The following is a 14,701-nucleotide window of genomic DNA, read 5'->3' on the forward strand; positions in this document are numbered from 1 at the left end:
TATCTCCATTGGCTGCTAAAGCTGTCCATCAAAACCGTGTAGCTCCGCCTCCTCCCCCTCCGGTGAAAAGTGAAGCTCTGTGTGATGTTTCATCTCTACAGTTTATTCAGGTTATTCTATCACATGGTTATAAACATGATTTATATTTGTGATGTTTGTAGTTTTCTAAAAACACATTCGTATCTGATATTTATATGGACTAAGCGTTTACATGGACTGTTTTAATTAACACTTTTTTTTATTTAGCTACAGTCAATTACTTATAGATAATGTCTGCTAACTTGACTGTTTCAGGTATTTATAGGTGTTTAAATGGTAATTTAGAACAGTATTTCCCAGTATTCTTTCTGCACAAACACAGTATTAAAGGGTTTTCTTAATAGATCTATGAAATAATCATATCTGTGTTTTGATGCTTTATTGGGTTTTCATTAGTTGTCAGTTATAATCATCAACATTAAAAGAAATAAATATTTGAAATATATCAGTCTGTGTGTAATGAATGAATATAATATACAAGTTTCACTTTTTGAATGGAATTACTGAAATAAATCAACTTTTTCATGATATTCTAATTTTATGACCAGCACCTGTACAATATATTTGACTTGACTACATTTTGGCTACTATGAAGTGGAACATTTCATAAAGCTGTTTTGAAAATAATTCAGCAATGGACCTGTAGGAGCCCACTGTGGGCTGGAACAAGAGGTCTGAATTAATCCATAGTGACTCTGAATGCTAATGTTACCTAAATAAAATGTTATGTGTTTCTATATACAACTTAAAAATAGAATCATGCATGCAAATAAAATTCAGGGATCTATACACTGTTTCCATCTGTGTTTTTGTAATTGTATTTTCCATACTATACCAACTTTTTCTAAATGGGGTTGTACAAACAAAGTACGAAAATAAAGACACAGTAACAGTCTCAGCCCACAATGGAGAAAGTAAATAGAAAAGGGAAAGTGTAGAAATAAGAACTGGTCAGCTCTTGGAAAACAGAAAAGACGTGTCCGAAACTGCAGTTCCAGCAAGGCAGGAGGATAGAATCCCCTATCACACCAACGTACGCTTCAGTTCATTTAGTTAATTTTGAACTTTGAACTATTTTATTTTATCCACACAACACTGGGATCTCTGGGACAAGCCAGTAAAGTAATTGTCAACAAAACACAAGGACAAAGGTATATAAATAAAATCTGATGAACTTAAATATAAAAAAGCTAAAATAGTAACTGCACATGTGCAAAAGGTAACATTTTTGACAAATATAATAGTTTGCAAATGCTTTCTGTGGGCAGCTGGCAGTCTTTTCTTGTATTAGGTTGGTAAAAATATGTTTATGTTAAACTGTAAAAAAAACAGACAGAAACTGTAACAGACCTGGTGACTAACACCAGAGTAACATTTGGTCAGTTCCCTTGGTCTCCCTTAGGGGGCAATAGAGAGGGAATTACCCATATTTTCTTTTGTGAAAAGAAGTAGACACAACATTTTCCTGATGGAAGCGAAAGAGGTTTGGTACTCGGTGTGCTGCTTTGCATGTGTGATCTTTTTTAGGATTTAAAGGCTCCTTTCCTAGGAAACTTTGATGTGTTATGCCTAGATGTAAGTACTGCAAACTATGTTTTGATTATCATTATTCTTGGTATAATTTCTCTTTTTGGAAACATTATGGAAGGTAGATGCTAATGCTATATGCTAATTTCCTTTGTATATTTACATTGCTAATGCTATATGCTAATTTCCTTTTGTATATTTACATGATTAATGCATGAATATTCCTACTTCTGTAGAAAAGGAGTTTATTTGGGAATCCACTACCCATTATTAACTGCTGGATTTTTGATAAGGACTTTCAACTTTAATAAGGACTAACTAAGGGTATGGATAAGGACTGCATTATACGCAATAACTGATTCAGTTGAAGTGGACTTCCGGTAAGGCGTATAAACTTTGAACCCTACAAGTCTACTTTGGTCAACTGTTTTTGGACTTATTTTGCATCATCTTGGGAAGAAGATATTTGTAAACATTCGGTTTATGGTGGATATATGACTCTATCTTTACTGTCTTGTTTGTGTTCAATGCATTATTACAGTTTTTGTTCAGCAATTGTTTCCTATGAAGGAGTGTTTATTTAAAAAACATAATATAGTATAAGAAGTGCAGGGAACCGCTCTCAGATTATTTTTTATGTACATCTCTTTAAAGGAGGAAGATTACAAAACAAACAACACAAATCGCATAAAAATGTCATGGGTGTCCAAACATATGATGACAAGCAACTATGTAATCATCACTGTCATCTTTGTAAAATAAAAATTCTTAATAACACAGCTAGTCTGGATCACACAGATGAACACAATCAGCTTTAAGTCTCAGTGTCAGTACGTGACAAAAACTTTAAAAACATATAAATCATTCAATCATTAAACATCATTTTAATTGAATTGTTCAATGCACTTCTAATGTTTTAGCTGTAAGAAAAAGTAAAAAAAACATGTCGTACCTTTAACTGTAATTTTGACTCTATCACTGTAGTCTGAGTAGTAGTTTTCCCTGCGTGCTATACACTGGTACTCTGTTTCTCCTGCATAAGTGGTTGGCACACTGAGTGCGTTGGTGTTTGGGGTTACTGGTGTTAGAGGAAACTGATTTATGTACCAGATAAATGTCCATTCAGCAGACTGCTGCTCCTGCAGCTCACAGTACAGAGTAACAGCTTCTCCAGTGTAGATGAAGCTCTGAGGAACTCCAGTCACAGTTGGTTTGGGTTTTACTGTTGAAATAATAAAGACATCAGAGGGTTTTTTTCAGTACACCTAAAATAGGTTTGTACAGTTTAAGTAAACTTTCAGCTTACTTTTTGGCTTAATTTTTCAAATTTAAACCTTTGCTAGGAAGTGCAATAAATAATTTTTAATGATGAGTGTATTTATTAAAGGAGAAATGCTGTTCAGCCCTACCTGACCCTATATACAATGCCACATTCTAAAGAGATAAAAATACAAATGTGCAACAAAGTCACTGATCTACCAGTATGGAAAGCTATGGCTCTGGGACTACAGCAAACCACAGCGTGAGTCAAAAACTTATCAATGGCTCATCCAGGATATCACAAAAAACCCAAATGAACATCTGCAGGTCTCATATACCTCATATATAAGGTTAATGTACACAAATTCACAGTAAGAAAGATACTGGGCAAAAAATGGCATTCATGTGAGAGGTTCAGGGGGAAAACCAATGGTGACAAAAAAAAAAAAAAAAAAAACACACAATATTTTTGCTAAAAACGGCCCCAAAACGTTTGAATAATATTCTATAAACTAATAAGCCAAAGCTGGAACTTTTGTAAGACATGTGACATTACATCTGACATAAGTCTAAAATTTAAATCTAAAAATACAGTATGTCAACTACTATTATAAAAAAATGGAACATTATCGAAATATTCTTTCATTTAATGCTATACACACCATTTCAATACACACAGCCTGTATATATAAGTCTTGCGACAGGAACGAGAGATCAGCCAGTTATAGTCACCCTGAACAGACTATGAATCCCAGTAGCTGCAGCGCTGATGAGCACTAATGCACTGTACCTGACTCTAGGGCTGTTTAAGGAAGACTTGGAGATTGGTGCAATGTTGAATCACTGTTTACACTTAGTTGATATTGGTAACTGGCCTGTAATTATTCTTAAATTTTCACCTTTTATAAAGAATATATGAGACCTCTTACTATTTTGCCTTAGAAGGCTATTGCTAACTGTTTGCCATCACTTCTGCATTCCTGGAAGACACTTTTTTCAGCTGTGTTTGTTCTTTGAACCCATTTTGGGGATTTTTCTGTCACTTTCAGTTCCTTTAGTGAGAGAAGCACTTCATCAGTGTGTCAAGGGACTGGTGGACCAAGTAGCTGGTTGGCTGACCATAGCACTCTTTCCATAGCGCTCTGACCATAGCGCTCTCACCTCCCTTTAGCTGTAGGTGGGCGAGAGCATTATCATGGGAGAACTCTCTGACACCTTCCTCCCGGTTTGTTGAACAGTAGGTCAGGCTGTTTGGTCTGCAGTAGAGCATAGCAAACTACACATCCAATCCAGCTTCAGACAGTGATCCTTTTATGTTTATTCAACTGTCTCTTTTTGTTTACATTTTAATTAATCTTTTATTTAGTTTTATTTGGTAAAGTAAGTTTTACCACTTCTGATGCTCTCTAGTATCTGCACTTGGGACCAGAATCATTCTGGTGGTGAGTCTTCCTCTGTGATCTTCATCACCCCCATTACAGAATGATTCAACCAGTCAATGAGTCAACCATGGATCCAGCAGTGTTGAAACCACCCAATCTCAAGGTCCCCTTCATCACAGAGGATGATACCTCCACTGTAGGGCTTAATGTAGTTCTGTCCCAACCCACAGGACCCCACTCCCCTGTGTTAAGTTCTCTCGTCAGCTAATTCCATCCAAGAGAAGCTATGAAACATACACTATATGCTATGAAGAATGTGGACACCAACTTCCACAAGAGTATTTGTGATACAACAGGCTGAACAGTGGGAACCAGCATAAGCACCTCAGTAAAAGTTCATTAAAAACACAGCCACTGTACAAAGCTCGAATTCTGCATCATAACACACATTAATTCAATACCATTAATCATGTACACAATATAAAGAGAGAAATTACCTTCAGATTTTCCTACTTGGACAAGTAAAATCAGCACTAAAAGAGAAAACAGAGAAGATGGTGTAAATCATTCATTTCTACAATAAAAATATTAAAACTAGAGATGGGAGGATCGATCGGCTATGTATCGAAATCGGCCGATTTTTAATCAAAATATGCGATTGGCGATCGGCCGATATTTCCTAAATTCAGCAGATCCGATCGCGTGATATATAAACATCACCTCCATGTTAAGCTTAACAGCTCAGTGGATTGATCCAGACTTTGAGCTACAAAGCTCCAACTATCGCACTTTACAACCTAAAATAACATAATTAACGTTGTGCATCGTACATACGATGCAATTTTGCTGATTGAAATATTTACTTTAAAAAGATAATTCAACCCGACCCCATCTGAGTCGATTCTATCAGCACGTTATATAAACTCGTGGTTCACTTTGGTAAATCGTAAGCGGTTCTTGCTTTTGATGTAGATGAGAGCAGAAAACGTTACAGAGCCAATCGGAGGCAAAACACACACACACACGTCGCTGCGTTTGTCACCGGTTTATCTTCACTGTTTCCATATTTTTAAGTTTTTTTGGCTTCTCAGCGAAGGTCAAAGTTAGTTGCCATGACTACGATGTCAACGGTTGACTCTTAAAGGCTCAGGAGTCCCATTAAATTATAAACGCGTCTCTGTAACAACTCAAACCATCACAACAATCATACAGTCGTTAAAGCTCTCGCGGGCCACATAAAATGACGTGGCGGGCCGGATCTGTTTGAATCATGAGTTTGACACCCCTGGTGTATCGTATTCACATAGATTTTACTACAACCCCACTTTTTATATGAGCTTGTTCTAATGAAATCATATTGGACAGGTGATAAAACAGTGATACCCAATTCTGTGTATACAGCAAAATAAAGAGTGTTTATTTACAATGATTTGGGGAAGGTGATATTGAGGGATTACAGAGGTTTAATATAATTCACCTACTGATGCAGTTTGCAGTGTGTGAACTTGTTTCTTCTATTTGAGGAACTCTGTGACATGAAACATGAACAGGAAGCTGTGGCCATTAATCACACATTTCTATCCTCCTTTACTGTGAAACTATTACTTCACTGAAAATCTATTAAAATCAAAACCACAGCTACATTGTTGATCTGAATAGTTAAATTGTAAAATGTATTTTAATACTTCATATATGAAATTGAATAAATGATATGAGAATAAGTAGATAAATTCACTAACAAAAACATTACAATTAATTTAACAACATGAAATTAAAGTTAAGAATGTGATTAATGGATGAATGTAAATAAGAAGAAACTTTACATTTAATGTATGCTCAAATATATATAATAATACAAAAAGCTTCATGGTTACTCAGTGTAGATTACACTGAAGAAATTATAAGTGAAACTGACCCACTTATTGCCCAAACCTAAGTGAACTAAAATAAATTTAAATTAAATATCAGCATCTTTTATTCTTTTTAGGGACGTAGGTTAATGCAGGTTTATTGCTGTAATGCACTCCAGGGCAAAAATAGATTTGCAAATGTTAGTGCACTTTTCAGTTCTTGCTAATTTTCTGCCCAATTATTTGTTGTTATGACCATTAAAAGCAATTTTAGGTTTGTCCTATTTATTTACTTAGAAGTGAAGTAGATCTCCCACATTCAAAAAGAGATTCTCATTCAACTAACATCTGGAGCTAGATAGCAGGTTCTCTGCACTCATCATAGTCAGGTTTGCAGTGGGTCCAGCAACACCCAGTAACTTACAATGCAGAGACACACCTTTATTTGAGTGCCAGGCCTTTATATGTTTTCCCATAAGGATGTATAATTTTTATAAAAATTAACGCTGTCAATACGTTTCATGGTCCCGTGGGATTGCATATATACAATTAAAAAACAGTACAAATACAATAAAACCTGCACTTTACCTCTTTATTATTTTCTTATGCTTTCTAATCGTGGAGATGCTTGATAATGGAATACCATATTCTGTTCAGTAAGGAGCATTCACATGAGAAGCAGTATTCCAAGATCAAACATCTAATTATTTCATCATTTATTTATATTGGGTATAAAAAGCACTTCCCGCCTTGCTGCAGACTACTGCAAAAAGAGACGGGTGTAATATTTTACTTCCTAGTGCATTCTGCTCTATTTTCACAGCCGAAGCCTATTCTATATTAATAGCCCTAGAATATATTCAGAAAGAGAAACACAAATACTTTCTTATATGCAGTGACTCAAAGTCTTGCCTACAGGCACTGGACTCTATGGACACAGACAACTCAATAATAACCAAAATTGTGATCAAAGACAAGGAACTGGAAGATAAACAATAAAATATAAAATACTGTTGGATACCAGGACACTGTGGAATACAGGGAAACGAAAGAGTGGATAACATCGCCAGATCGGCCAGAAGTAAGGACATAACCTTTCTCCCCATCCCAGTCACAGATACCTTTCCAACAATAAAAGACTTCATAAACACAAAATGGCAAGAGAAATGGGACAGTCAAACCAACAACAAACTACAAGAAATCAAACCTAACATAAAACCGATAGGTTACAGGATGGAGAACCGACACCATCAAGCCATCCACACAAGATTGCGCATAGGACACACCAAATTGACACATAAACATCTACTTACAGGAGATGAACCCCCTACCTGCCAGAACTGCAACATGACCCTGACAAAATGCCCTAGCCTGCAGCGACAAAGACAGCAACACTTCTGTGCAGACAACATCAAAGACCTCGTCGAAAAGACCTCACCAGGGAAAATACAAAATGACCTAACACACGTCAAACTAGAACACCTTATATAATAAAAGAAACGATGGGAGTACAAAGCCACACCCCGCCCTCTACAAATGTTTTTAACCTTATATGAAAAACAAAAACTCAACATGCCACGTATATAGCCGGAATCAGAATCAGAATCAGAATCAGAATCTTTTTATTCGCCAAGTAGCAGATGTACAAGGAATTTCTTTAGGTGCAGGTGTCAACATACATACAAGTTAAATAGTAAAAGGTACACTATATCTAAACGTATAATAAACAATAAACAATGGTATATATATACATAGAATAAAATAAACAATATAGTAGTGATAAAAAATTGTGCAATAGAGATTATTTACACATAAGGTGCATATGTGCATTAACTATTAAAATGCGGGAAGCTTGTGTGAAACCCACGAGCATTTATTAAAACGGAGGGATGTGGGAGTAGTCCTTGTTGAGTAAGCTGATTGCCTGGGGAAAGAAGCTGTGGAGGTGGCGGTTTGTACGAGTCTTTAATGCTCTCACTCTCTGTCTCCGCTGAGATGAGAACCTCTGAAAAAATGAGTGACCAGGGTGAGAAGAGTCTGCCATAAGCTTCCTTGCCCTCTTTTTCATCCTAGAGGAGTGTAGATCTTCTAGGGTGGGACGACGACAGCCGATGATTTTCTCTGCACATCTCACTGTACGCTGTAGCTTACGTTTGGTGTGCAGAGACGCCGAGCCAAACCAGACGGTGATAGAAGCTGTGATGACGGACTCGATTATCGCAGTGTAGAATTGAACCAGCAGAGCTTGGGGCAGTCTAAGTTTCTAAAGCTGTGCCATGCCTGTCCCATTTAAGATCCTGTCGGATGGTCGTGCCCAGGAATTTACAGGACTCGGCTCTGCTGACTGTGGAGCCGTGTATGACCAGCGGAGGCAGTGGAGAAGTGCTGACGTGGCAATAAATCCCAGCTACCTACCTACTTCCTAGTGCAGTGTGCTTTTTATTTTTAATTAAATCTTATTTTTAGCATTTCCCACTTTTCCTTTCAATCTAATTCCCAAACGTTTTGAATGTAACTTCCTCTAGCGCTACAGAACCACACCCTGACCTAGGAGAGCTGTAGACTATCACTCTCTTTCACTAACACGTGTATAGTCATCAACCGCTTTTTTTCACCTGCCAGAGACAGGGTCTCACAAAGAGCAGTATTATGCATGGATAGACACACATCTCTATTCATGAATCAATCAGCCCTCATGCAGGTACCTTAACCATCCAGCAGAGGCTGCAACTGCAATTGTAGCAACAGTGAGAAATCCATTCAACCCTCTTCCCTCAGGCACAGCCAACTTCATCTGCATGGATGCCTAGCCGGTCAGTAGCACATTATCTAGCACATTATAAAGCATTGCATGCACTTTCAGATAACTGGCTAGAGAAAGAAAAAGACTGCTGTGCCACCCAAATGCCCCTTGTTTGAAGGCTGATTAATACAATGTTGGACAATACAGTAACTGCACATGAAGATTTGACTTGAAGATAAACTGGATACACATTTTGTTATTTTAGAGGTACTCTCTCATGTCATGGCAGTTTATGTTATACAAAAACAAACAACATCAGCAAAAAAGTACAGTGGTGACCAGTTGAAGCTTACATGATAAAACCACTTTACTGGATATTTGTTAAATGATCCAGTATTTAACACATCTCAGCTGGACAGTGATTAGTCCAGCCACAAAAATATCACCAGGTCCAAAGGTTGCTTGTATAGCTGTACCACAGCCAAAAAGTATAAACAAGTATTACTGGCATCTGTGCACCCTATGCTGCTAACATTATTTTCTAATATTTCAGTATTTCACGATGTACCTGAACAGACTGTAAAAATAATTAACAGTTGTTTAATGAACAGGATAGGATGGCAGGATAAAGTCAACCTCCTTCTGTAAATTCCCAATCTCTATATTACTAAACATCTTGAACTTGTACTGCAGAGTCGATCTCTTTCTCCTTTATTGGATAACTGGAATATTTTATACCTAAAACTCCTCCCACAACCCACCATAAATCCTTTGAAACTTAAAAGATAACATTTCAAAAGCTTTTTTAATTACAACCCCAAATCAAAAAAGTTGGAACAGTATAGAAAATGCTAAATAAAAAATGCAGTGCTTGTTACTTTGGCTTTTATTTGATTGCAGACAGTATAAACAAGATATTTCAACACATTCCAAAAATGGGATTGGGGCAATTTAGGGTTAGTAATAATGTTAGAAAATAGACCTGAATGTTTTTACCTTTCCTGTCTTATTTGTTAATCTTTTTGTTAATAATGACCACAAGTAATCACTATCTAAAGCAGCATACAGTGGTGTTCAAAAAAATAGCAGTCCAACACCATTAACCTGATCAATCACTGTTTTTAGTAGAAGTGATATTTCTACATAGCAAATCATTTACTTGAAAGTGTAGTAGAGTAATGAAAACAAAACAAACCCAACAATTAGGACATACATCCCACTCATTCTGAGTAATCGAAGCATTGATTGAAAAAGGGTTGTTCAAAATAATAGCAGTGAGGAGTTCAGTTGGTGAAGTCATTCATTCTGCAGAAGAACGGGTGTCAATTTTGGCCCTTATTTAATTTAGAAGGGTAGCAAATGTTGCACAGGTTGGTCATAGCGCATTTTCTTCTGAAATACTGGGTAAAATGGGTTGTTCCAGACATTGTTCTGATGAACAGCGTACTTTGATTAAAAAGTTCATTGTAGAGGGAAAAAACATACAGAGAAGTGCAGCAAATGATAGGCTGCTCAGCTAAAATGATCTCAAATGCCTTGAAGTGACAACCAAAACCTGAAAGACGCAGAAGGAAGCGTGGAACTACTGTTTAAAAAGATTGAAGAATAGCCAGAATGGCAAAGGCTCAGCCAATGATCACCTCCAGAAAGATCAAGAAACATCTGAAGTTACTAGTGAGTACAGAAGATGATTAAGTAAAGCCAATTTACCAGCAAGAACTCCTTGCAAAGTCCCGTTGTTAAGAAAAAGACGTGTCCTGAATGGGTTAACATTTGCCAAGAACACATTGACTGGTCCAAAGAGAAACGGCTCAACATTTTGTGCACTGGTGAAAGCAAAATTGTTCTTTTTGGGTCTAGTGGCCGTAGACAGTATGTCAGACGACCCTCGAGCACTGAATTCAAGCCACAGTACACTGTGAAGACAGTAAAGCATGGTGGTACAAAACTATGATATGGGGATGTTTTTCATACCATGTGTTACGCTTATTTATGGCATACGAGGGATCATGGATCAGTTTAAATATATCAGAATACTTGAGGAGATCATGTTGCCCTATGTCGAAGAAGAAATGTCCTTAAAATGGATGTTTCAACATGACAATGACCCAAAACATCTTGGCTACAGACAAGCAAGATTGAGGTAATAGAGTGGCCAGCCCAATCCCCTGACTTCAATCCCAGAGAGAACTTGTGGGCTGATGTCTGAAGTGCGTACTTTTGAGGCAAAACCCAAAAATGCAGAAGAACTGTGGAATATAGTCTAATCATCCTGGACTGGAATACCTGTTCAGAGGTGCCAGAAGTTGGTCGACTCCATGCAACACAGATCTTGGAAACAATTGTTATGCCACTAAATATTAGTTCAGTAATTTAAAGTAAAGTGAAACCTCAAACATTTTCAGTTTATAGATAAATTTTTTGAGTTTTTAAAGAAAAATGCTGCACTGCTATTTTTTTGAACAGCCTAATATTCATTTTTCTTAACTTTCTGTAAAGGATTGACACAAACTGGCAAAATTTTGTTAATGTTTTGATTTAGAATTGAAAGTGTAGTATTTTCAGTGCATTTGCATTTATGGAAATAAAAGTTATTATATTGATTTTGTGCTTTATTCGCTATTTTAAAATCACTGCTATTTTTTTTAACACTACTGTAAGATGGTGATGTGTATGGAATAAAAAAATGAGCAGAAATGACAGTAAATCAGCAACTGCTGCATATTCACTATCAAAATTCAGGCTCGCATTCATTACATGTAGAATTAAGCATAGACTGATGTGTGAACATGTTTGCTTTTGGCTCAGTATAATGAGTTGTAGGAATAAGTAGCAGTGGTCAGTTACCCCACATCTCCACATTTGTACATCATCATGTTTTACTGCAGAAGCCAATAAGAATAGAAGCTAAACCACAGCAGGCCAACTTGTCTCTGCTTTTAGATCTTTCACTTCCTCATGTGCAGGGTCTGTTTGATCATACTAGAACTATTTTACATGTTATATGTATAGTAACTGTAACTGAATTACCTCCATCAAACAGAGAGAAGATTTCAACCACTTTAGTGCATAAATCCACCTTAAGTTAATTGCTAAATTAGCCCTGACTTAGCAAAGGTAAATTAAACTGTAATGACAAGACTGTAGAAAATTGCCGAATTGCATCCTGACATTTTGAAAAGAACAATACAATATGTTTACATAATTATATTAAGTATATTCATATTTTAACAATCTGGGCTGGTTCAGAGGTTGTGTATGATGAGCAAAAATACATCCTGAACTGTTAGTCAAGGCAAGATCTTAAAGACCAGGAAGGGCAAAGCAAAAACCTCATTCAGTATACCAAAAATAAACCCAGCAGGAAGGTTTAACTGACACAGGGGTGGAGGTGCATTGTGACACATTGTGTGGTGTTGCTTGCACAGTCCAAACTGCTTAGAAACATAATCACCAGCAAACCTTTAATCTGACCACCAAAGTATGCAAAACAACATCTAGATAAGTGATGTGGTCTATTTAAAAATACTCTTTTAGATTTTTGGCCACAATTTGTAAAGAAAAATGTACTATAATATTTAAAGAAAAGAACAAGAATTAATTATTTTAAAAGCTCACCAGCTGTTAATAATAGGGGGTTTATTTATTATGCTATATGGTTGTGTGGCAGTGCTACTGAAATACGGACAATGTTCTTAATCTCACATAAAAACTATCACTCATTCAGACTGTATATGAAAACTTTATACACACTAATCATTAAGGTCCAGAGAGAACATTTGTTCACAGATCATCAGAGATAGTGGTCTGAACTCCATCCTGCCCCACTGACCACTGATCGAATGATTGGCTGTCACAACAATTGTGCATTTTATAGACATACCCATATATCTGTCAGAGGTTGTAAGAAAGCTTTGCAATCACGTTACATGTGTTGGAATTAGGGCCAAACGAGGATAAAAAGTGTGAGTCAACTGTGTCAAGCCAAGATCGGTCTGAGCTATGGAGCTAATCTTGGAAACTTGTGATAAGTGCCTAGTTAGACATGACAATCAATTTATTTGTGCCCATCCAGTGGTGCAATAATACAAGTTCCCTGGTACAATGATGTCAGCAAGACACAAAAGATTTGCCAGATTTAGATATGCCTAATATAAGTCTTAAATGTTTAAAATTTAGAGAAAAATAAAGTAAAGCTGACCAACTGGAAGATTTCATAGGGCATGAAATTCATGTTTACAGATTTCAGGCTAGAAGGAGAAAGAAAGACAATGAGTGAAAAATGGATTGTATTGTATTTATAATTTGTTTAATCTTGTATCAAACGTGTCACTTGTATTTGTAATAGTTTTTTATTTAAAAAAAAAATCTTAAAGACATAAAACTATTAAGTGTCTGAGTGTATCAACACAATGTTTGATGAATGAATGATGCAAGGGGCACCAGCCAAATTCTTGCTTAGAACACCACTTTGATCATGTGCTCAATATACCCATCAGGTCCTGAGAGGTCCTGAAAAGCTAAAGGTTGTACATATTGCACATAGTCCCCAGTTTTATGATTTTATTAACAATTACTTTTAACAGTTTCACTAGCCACACACAGGCATGATTACTGTAAGACTGGGTCTTGTTGCCTGGGGCAGCGGTCCCGCTGTGATGCCCAAATAAAAAAAAATGCAACATTGGGTAAGTTCCCAAAGCCCAGTATCCTAACGAGTATCTGGTACAGTTCCAAAAAAAGGCAAATTACCAGACAGAGGAGCTAGCAAGTCTTTGAAAAAGAATTCATGACATATAGAAACACTCCCACCTAGAGTGAATTAATGCTCATGAGGCTCAGGTGATCCTTATTTTTAAGAGAAACTGACCAGTAAATCGTCAGCACCTCCTTGGCCCCTTTGTCAGTCATAACTAGCACAGCAGATAAAGTAAGATTCTGCAACCAAGCCCAGCTGGACACATTACAGAAAGATTAGTATAGAAACCATAAAACCCCACCACAGATTGGACATGTGTCGAAGAGTGCGTGTGGTGATCCGGCTCTCCTTGATCAGATTGGTAGTTGTGCAAGCAGTAGTGGATTCACCATCAGGAGATTAAAATAACTAAACTGGAAAATTAAGAGGGAATCTCTGAAACCATGTTTTCATTTCATCAATAATGGGGGACTTACACCACAACACAAAAAGTGCAAAAAGTCAAAGAGATCTGATTATCATGTACTACAGTTTGAAGATCTCTCATAGAAAGAACCACTGATAGTCTCCTCTGAGCTCATTTAATACACCTTTAACTTTAAACTTTGACCAGTTTTCAGGTAAAGAAATTAAGGAGCAAACAACACAATAAAAGCACCACACAGGACAGTCAGACTGCTCAATAATGAAAGCGTTAGAGGAAGTGGACTAAGCTCCATCCTGTGACTCACTGACCTGTAGTGTGTGTTAAAACCTCAACTGTTCTTGTAAATTTTAGGAAGGATGTGTGTATTTAAGATCTTCAACTGAGTGTATAGAGACTTCTTCTTCTGTATTTGATCAATTTATTTCATTTATTCTTTATTTATTCAGTGTGGGAGCAATATTCAACCACTTTATACAAATATTGTAATGGATATGAAATGTTGATACGGAAAACACTGTTTATACATTAGTGATTGTTTTAATATAAAGATATTATGTATGTAAATGTGAAGTGAACATGTGCACTAAAGGCACATTATATCAGGTAACAACAAGTGGTTAAATATTTGTCCTCTAGAAGTTTAGTGTCCTGTCGCTCAATAATAGAGCACTCTGATCTTAACCAAATTAACCCTTTAATGGAGAAGAAAAACACTTGCTATTTTCAAGACGTTGAAGCTAAAACAACACAATGTCATTTTTAAAAATTGGCTTG

General features: G+C 36.6%; 1 pseudogene; it reads right to left on the bottom strand.

Annotated features, from left to right (window-relative positions):
• The window catches only part of LOC134311952 (basement membrane-specific heparan sulfate proteoglycan core protein-like), a 28,448-nt pseudogene extending 24,352 nt beyond the window's left edge, over positions 1-4,096 (bottom strand).
• Positions 4,097-14,701: the final 10,605 nt, after the last annotated feature.

This window comes from Trichomycterus rosablanca, chromosome 4 (assembly GCF_030014385.1).
Source record: "Trichomycterus rosablanca isolate fTriRos1 chromosome 4, fTriRos1.hap1, whole genome shotgun sequence".
NCBI classification, from domain to species: domain Eukaryota; kingdom Metazoa; phylum Chordata; class Actinopteri; order Siluriformes; family Trichomycteridae; genus Trichomycterus; species Trichomycterus rosablanca.